General features: G+C 52.7%; 1 long non-coding RNA gene across 2 annotated transcripts in view; it reads right to left on the reverse strand.

The window, feature by feature from the left end:
- LOC116277244 (uncharacterized) overlaps positions 1-3976 on the reverse strand; it is a 61085-nt gene extending 57109 nt beyond the window's left edge. The window contains exons 1-2 of one of the 2 annotated variants that reach the window (XR_012067453.1): positions 3862-3976; positions 1363-1520 (exon numbers count right to left, since the gene is read on the reverse strand). This is a non-coding gene — a long non-coding RNA (uncharacterized lncRNA). Of the gene's footprint in view, positions 1-737; positions 1343-1362; positions 1521-3861 lie in introns of those variants that run through there. The other variant, XR_012067454.1, reaches the window with a different exon arrangement.
- Positions 3977-6000: the final 2024 nt, after the last annotated feature.

Raw genomic sequence — 6000 nt, forward strand, 5'->3', positions numbered from 1 at the left:
AAGATCTTCTATTAGGTCACAGTGAAAAAGAATATGAAAAGGAATATATGTATGTTCATGTATGACTGAAGCACTGTGCTGTACACCAGAAATTGACACATTGTAAACTGACTATAACTCAATTAAAAAAAAATAGGAGCCATTGTATGCGTATGCCCAATTCCTTTTAACCCTTAGTTTTCTTGTCTAGAACTTTTCCCTGCATTGCGCATACACCTAGCATCTGCTTGGACCAGGAGTCCACATAGCTACCATCTTTGGTTTCTTGTCCTACCATCGTGGTCCGTATGGCTGTTAACCCCAATTCATACAGAATACCCAGGTCTCTCCCATGAAGTGGGTAAAATTACTATTGATAAGCATTTGTTTTGGTGTTTGACTGGGGTCAGCAGATGTGAGAGTTTGGGGCAGAGACAGTGGTACCCACTGGTCCCTGCATCTCGCACCCACGTTTCCCAGCATGCCTTGTGGAACACATCCAGTGTCACAGTGCAAACGTGAGGGGCGTGCAGCCCACATCAGTGTCCGTGTCCTCCTGTGGTAACTGAGAAGGTCAGACTTTACAGTGAAGGCATCGTGAGCTAAGACGTCTGCATTCCCACCGGGAAGACGGTGAGGAAAGATCAGTCTTCGGGGGGGGGGGGGGGGCGGCGCACAAATGCTCTGAGATTCTGGGGTTGCAGTACAGCCTAGGCTCCCCTGAGCAGCGCAGGTGAGGAAGACAGAGCTCTGGTTACCTTGTTTCACACGTCGACCCCTTGCAGAACAAGCAGACAGTCTCAGCCTCATGGAACCCGGGGGTGGGAGAACCACGCCTGCGAACTCAAATTTAGATTCTCCACAAATCAGTGCTGCCGACGGGATGGTTCCTGACAGCCAGCCAGAGGGAAGAGCCCACAGACCCGCCACCTGATTCTGCAAAGAAGATGAATTCTCTGTCGTGCTCTTTCTACAGCAGAGTAAATCAGAGCGGATTTGAAAATCAAGACGGTTGAGGCTCTTCGGGGTTTTCCATCTGGGTGGCGCGTGCAGGAAAGAGGCAGTCTGTGGAGTTTGGGACGTTCCGGCCGTGATTCTTCCTCTGTCCTAGGACTCGATAATTCATATCCAGCCACAGCGGATGTTTCCTGAATGGATGCACGTTTAGGGTGATCACAGGAAAACACGGTTCACGACACCTAGGGGTTTTCATACCGAGTTATCAAATATGGTTGGGAAGTAATCAAAAAAGGTCTCATAAAAGTAATTCTAGTTAAATCTGATTTTCAATAAAACGGGCCTGCTTTCCATGCTGGAAACACGTTGTTTTGTTTACCTCTGCTGACACTTTAAGATTTTCTAAGTTTCCTTTCTCTTACTCACACGTCCGTATTTATCGTGGGCTGTCCTTTTCTTGACGTTCAAACCCAAAGTCGAAGAAAATTGGTTCCGGGAGAGGACACCTGGAGGACATGTCTGCATTCCGACATCCGTCTCTCTCACCCAAAGGAAGCAGCACGGTCAGCCTGAATTTTTACCACCTGCAAATCAGAAATTCCAATATTGCTAAGCAAACTGGAAGAGATGAGCTTGGCTCCATAGGCCAAAACCATAAGAAGTCCAAGCGTTTATTAAAGCTGAAAGACCTAGTCATAATCTCACAAGAGTGGCTCTTGTGTGAGTTAAAATGCAGAGTTCGAGGTATGTAAGCTCAAAATTTGGTACAAAAAAAAATACATGCACCTTCATGTTCATAGCAGCATTATTAAAACCACTAAGACATGGAAGCAAGTTAAATGTCCATCAGCAGAAGAATGAAGAATGGAGATGTGGTGTATTTATACAATGGAATACTACTCTGCCGTGAAAAAGAGTAAAATGATGCCATTTGTGGCAACATGGATGGACCTGGAGAGGGTATTATGCTGAGTGAAATAAATCAGGCAGAGAAAGACAAATACTATATGGTATCACTTACATGTGGAATCTAAAAAGATACAACTAACGAGTGAGTAGAACAAAACAGAAGCAGACTCACAGATGCAGAGAATATGTTGGTGGGGACCAGTGGGGGCAGGGAAGGGGGGAAGGACAATGATGGTAGTAAATTCAGAGGGACAAACTATGTATAAAATAAATAAGCTGGCAGGATACATTGTACAATACGGGGAACACAGCCAATATTTTATGATAACTATAAATGGAGTATAAGCTTTAAAAAGAAATTGTGAATCACTATGGTGTACACATGAAACTAATATGATGCTGTAAATCAACACTATCTCAATCAAAAAGTAAATAAAACTTCTGAAAGAATGTCCTTTTCCTTTCCCAAACCGTCTGCTGCTGATGGAACGTTCCGGGAGTTGCGCCCCGATATGCCAGGTTAACAGGGGGAACCCCAGGCTGGCGTGATGACAAGGCAGACCCAAGATGAGGCTTCCAGCATCAATTAGGTACTGGGGTTTTCTGCACGGGTTTAACTACCTGGAAAGATGCCTCAGCTCCTTATTTTCCTGTCGTGCCCAGATTCATGCGGGCCCTCAGTGGGGACCTTCTCATTCCCATGAAACCAGGAGAAAGGAGGTGTCTGCTTGGGGCGCTCCAGTTCCCTCCTGGGTGCCTGCAAGCTCGGTGCCGTTCGCAGCACAGCTCCGGGGAAAGGAACGCGGCGTCTGCCCCACCTCATTTGCAATCAAAACAAGGCACCAAATTGCCTACTGGAAGTTCCCTGAGTGTCAATTTGGTGCAGGCGTGTACTCGTTTGGAGATTTCTAAAGGAAATTAGTTGAAAGACGGAAAAAGAAGAAAAAAAAACCCTTAAGATCCCGCAGAGGGTTCTCTGAAACACAGAATGGGATTTGCAAGGGTTGGGGAGCTGCTCAGGGCAGCGAGGAGGCTGGCCTCAAGACTGCTGAGTATTACGTGGGCACGAAAGAGTATTTAAGTTTACCACATAGGAGCGTAGCTGTGAAGGGTGCTCCGGAGAATTAATGAAACCCAACCAACCAGGTGAAAAGAAAATATAATCAACCACTTCTCTAGAGCCTCTCTGTACTCTGAGGGAAGGAGGAATCTCCGGGGAGGGCCGACTCAATGGTGGAGCACGTGCTTAGCATGCACCAGGTCCTGGGTTCAAGCCAGTACCTCCGTGACAGTAAATAAATAACCCTAATTACCACCAACTCACACCCCACCAGCAAAAGCAAACAAACCAAGAAACATTTAGGGAATTAGAAATCTCGTAACAATACGGCTTGCATCATTAAGTAAGAAGTAATATTTGTTACTTTGTTTCCATAATTCAGACAAATGGCTGCATTTGGGCACAGAAACCAGAAGTTTCAGAACTCCTACCCTAAAGCAGAAACTCCCAACTGACACGGTAATCTTAGGGTTCCTGCGAGAAAAAAGGTGGGAAGGGGTAAGTTTGGGAGTTTTAGATGTGCAAATGTAGACTGCTACATATAAAACAGATTAAAAAACTTTTTTTCTGGACAGCACAGGGAACTATATTGCATATCTTGTAGTAACCTTTAATGAAAACGAATATAGAAATATGAAAATGAGTATCTGCACGTATGTGCGTGGCTGGGGACAGTGGGCACCAGGAAGCGACACGTTGTAAGTGACGGTACTTCAATAAAAACAAACAAAAAACTGCCCACACACCTTGGTTAGTCATGTTCAGTCTCCGCTGCCCAAACTGTCTGTACACTCGCGTACACGGCTTGCAAAGTTTCTCGAAAACCGTGCAGGGATCTGCGTGTGTGTCAGGCGACCATCATCCCCTTGACCACCCGGCCCCCCGGGCTCCCTCCCAAGATGTTGCAAAGTCTGTTTGAATTTTGGAGCCACGCTCACCGCCAAGGCAGCGTTAACCTGCAATGAAGCCGGAGTCCGGTCCCGCGGCCAGGGGCGCTCCGTGTCCCCCGCAGACGCTCCCGACCCAGCGCCGGGGCCCAGCGCGGTGTTGGGGGTCGGAGGACGCGGCCACGGCCGAGGGCGGGGGGAGGGGGAAGGCGGGGCGAGGAGGCGGCAGTGCTGACTGGCCAGGCCCGGCCCTGACCCCACGCCCGGCCCAGCCCGGCCCTGACCCCCAGGCCCGGACACGCCCAGCCGTGACCCCACGCCGGGCCTTGAACCCTCGCCCGCCGGGCTCTGAGCAAACGCCCGGCCCCGACCAGCAAAGACCCCACGCCAGGCCGTGACCCCACTCCCGGCCCAGCCCTGACCCCACGCCCAGACGTGACCCAACGTCCTGCACTGAACCCACGCTCGGCCCTCCCAGCCGTGACCCCACGCCCAGCAATGACCCCACATCCTGCAACGCCCAGCCCTGACCTCACGCCCGGCCTAGCCGTGACCCCACGCCCGCCCCGCCCCGCCCTGACCCCATGCCAGGTTTTTTTTTTGTTTATTGATTTATAATCATGTTACAATGTATCAAATTTCAGCGTTCAGCACAATTTTTCAGTCATTCATGGACATATATCACTCATTGTCACATTTTTTCTCTGAGTTATAACATTTTGTGTATATTTCCCTGTGCTATACAAATGCCAGGTCTTGACCCTACACCCAGCCCTGACCCCACGCCCGGTCCTGCCCCTCGCCCGGCCCTGACCCCACGCACCAGTCTGACCCCACGCCCAGCCCTGACCTCACGCCCGGCCCCGCCCAGCCTTGACCCTTCGCCAGGTCCCTCCCAGCCCTGACCTCACGCCCGGCCCTGCCCAGCCGTGACCCCACGCCCGACCGTGACCCCGGCCGGGCTTTGACCCCACGCTCTGCCATGACCCCACGCCCGGTCCCGCCCTGACCCGACGCCTTTGACCCGCCCAGCCCTGACCCCACGGCTGGCCCTGACCCCACGCCCGGTCCCACCCAGCCGTGACCCCACGCCCTAGCCGCCCTGACCTCACGCCAGGTTCTTTTTCTTTTTTTTTATAATTGATTTATAATCATTTTACAATGTGTCAAATTCCAGCGTTCAGCACAATTTTTCATTCATTCATGGACGTATACACACTCATTGTCACATTTTTTTCTCTGTGATTTATCATAACATTTTGTGTATATTTCCCTGTGCTATACAGACGCCGGGTCTTGATCCTACGCCCAGCCCTGACCCCACGCCGGGCCTTGAACCCTCGCCCGCCCGGCCCTGAGCAAACGCCCGGCCCCGACCAGCAAAGACCCCACGCCAGGCCGTGACCCCACTCCCGGCACAGCCCTGACCCCACGCCCAGACGTGACCCAACGTCCTGCACTGAACCCACGCTCGGCCCTCCCAGCCGTGACCCCACGCCCAGCAATGACCCCACGCCCTGCAACGCCCAGCCGTGACCCTTCGCCAGGTCCCACCCAGCCCTGACCTCACGCCCGGCCTAGCCGTGACCCCACGCCCGGCCCTGACCCCACGCGCGGTCCCACCCAGCCGTGACCCCACGCCCGCCCCGCCCCGCCCTGACCCCACGCCAGGTTTTTTTTTTTGTTTATTGATTTATAATCATTTTACAATGTACCAAATTCCAGCGTTCAGCACAATTTTTCAGTCATTCATGGACGTATACACACTCATTGTCACATTTTTTCTCTGTGATTTATCATAACATTTTGTGTATATTTCCCTGTGCTATAGAAATGCCAGGTCTTGACCCTACGCCCCGCCCTCACCCCACGCCCGGCCCTGCCCCTCGCCCGGCCCTGACCCCATGTCCAGTCCTGACCCCACGCACGACTCTGATCCCACGTCCGATCCTGACCCCACGCCAGGCACCGCCCAGCCGTGACCCCTGCCAGGCAGGCCCTGAACCCACGCCCGGCCCTGCCCAGCCGTGACCCCACGCCCGACCGTGACCCCGGCCGGGCTTTGACCCCACGCTCTGCCATGACCCCACGCCCGGTCCCGCCCTGACCCGACGCCCTTGACCCGCCCAGCCCTGACCCCACGGCTGGCCCTGACCCCACGCCCGGTCCCACCCAGCCGTGACCCCACGCCCTCGCCGCCCTGACCTC

The sequence above is a fragment of the Vicugna pacos genome, chromosome X (genome assembly GCF_048564905.1).
Source record: "Vicugna pacos chromosome X, VicPac4, whole genome shotgun sequence".
In the NCBI taxonomy this organism is placed as follows: domain Eukaryota; kingdom Metazoa; phylum Chordata; class Mammalia; order Artiodactyla; family Camelidae; genus Vicugna; species Vicugna pacos.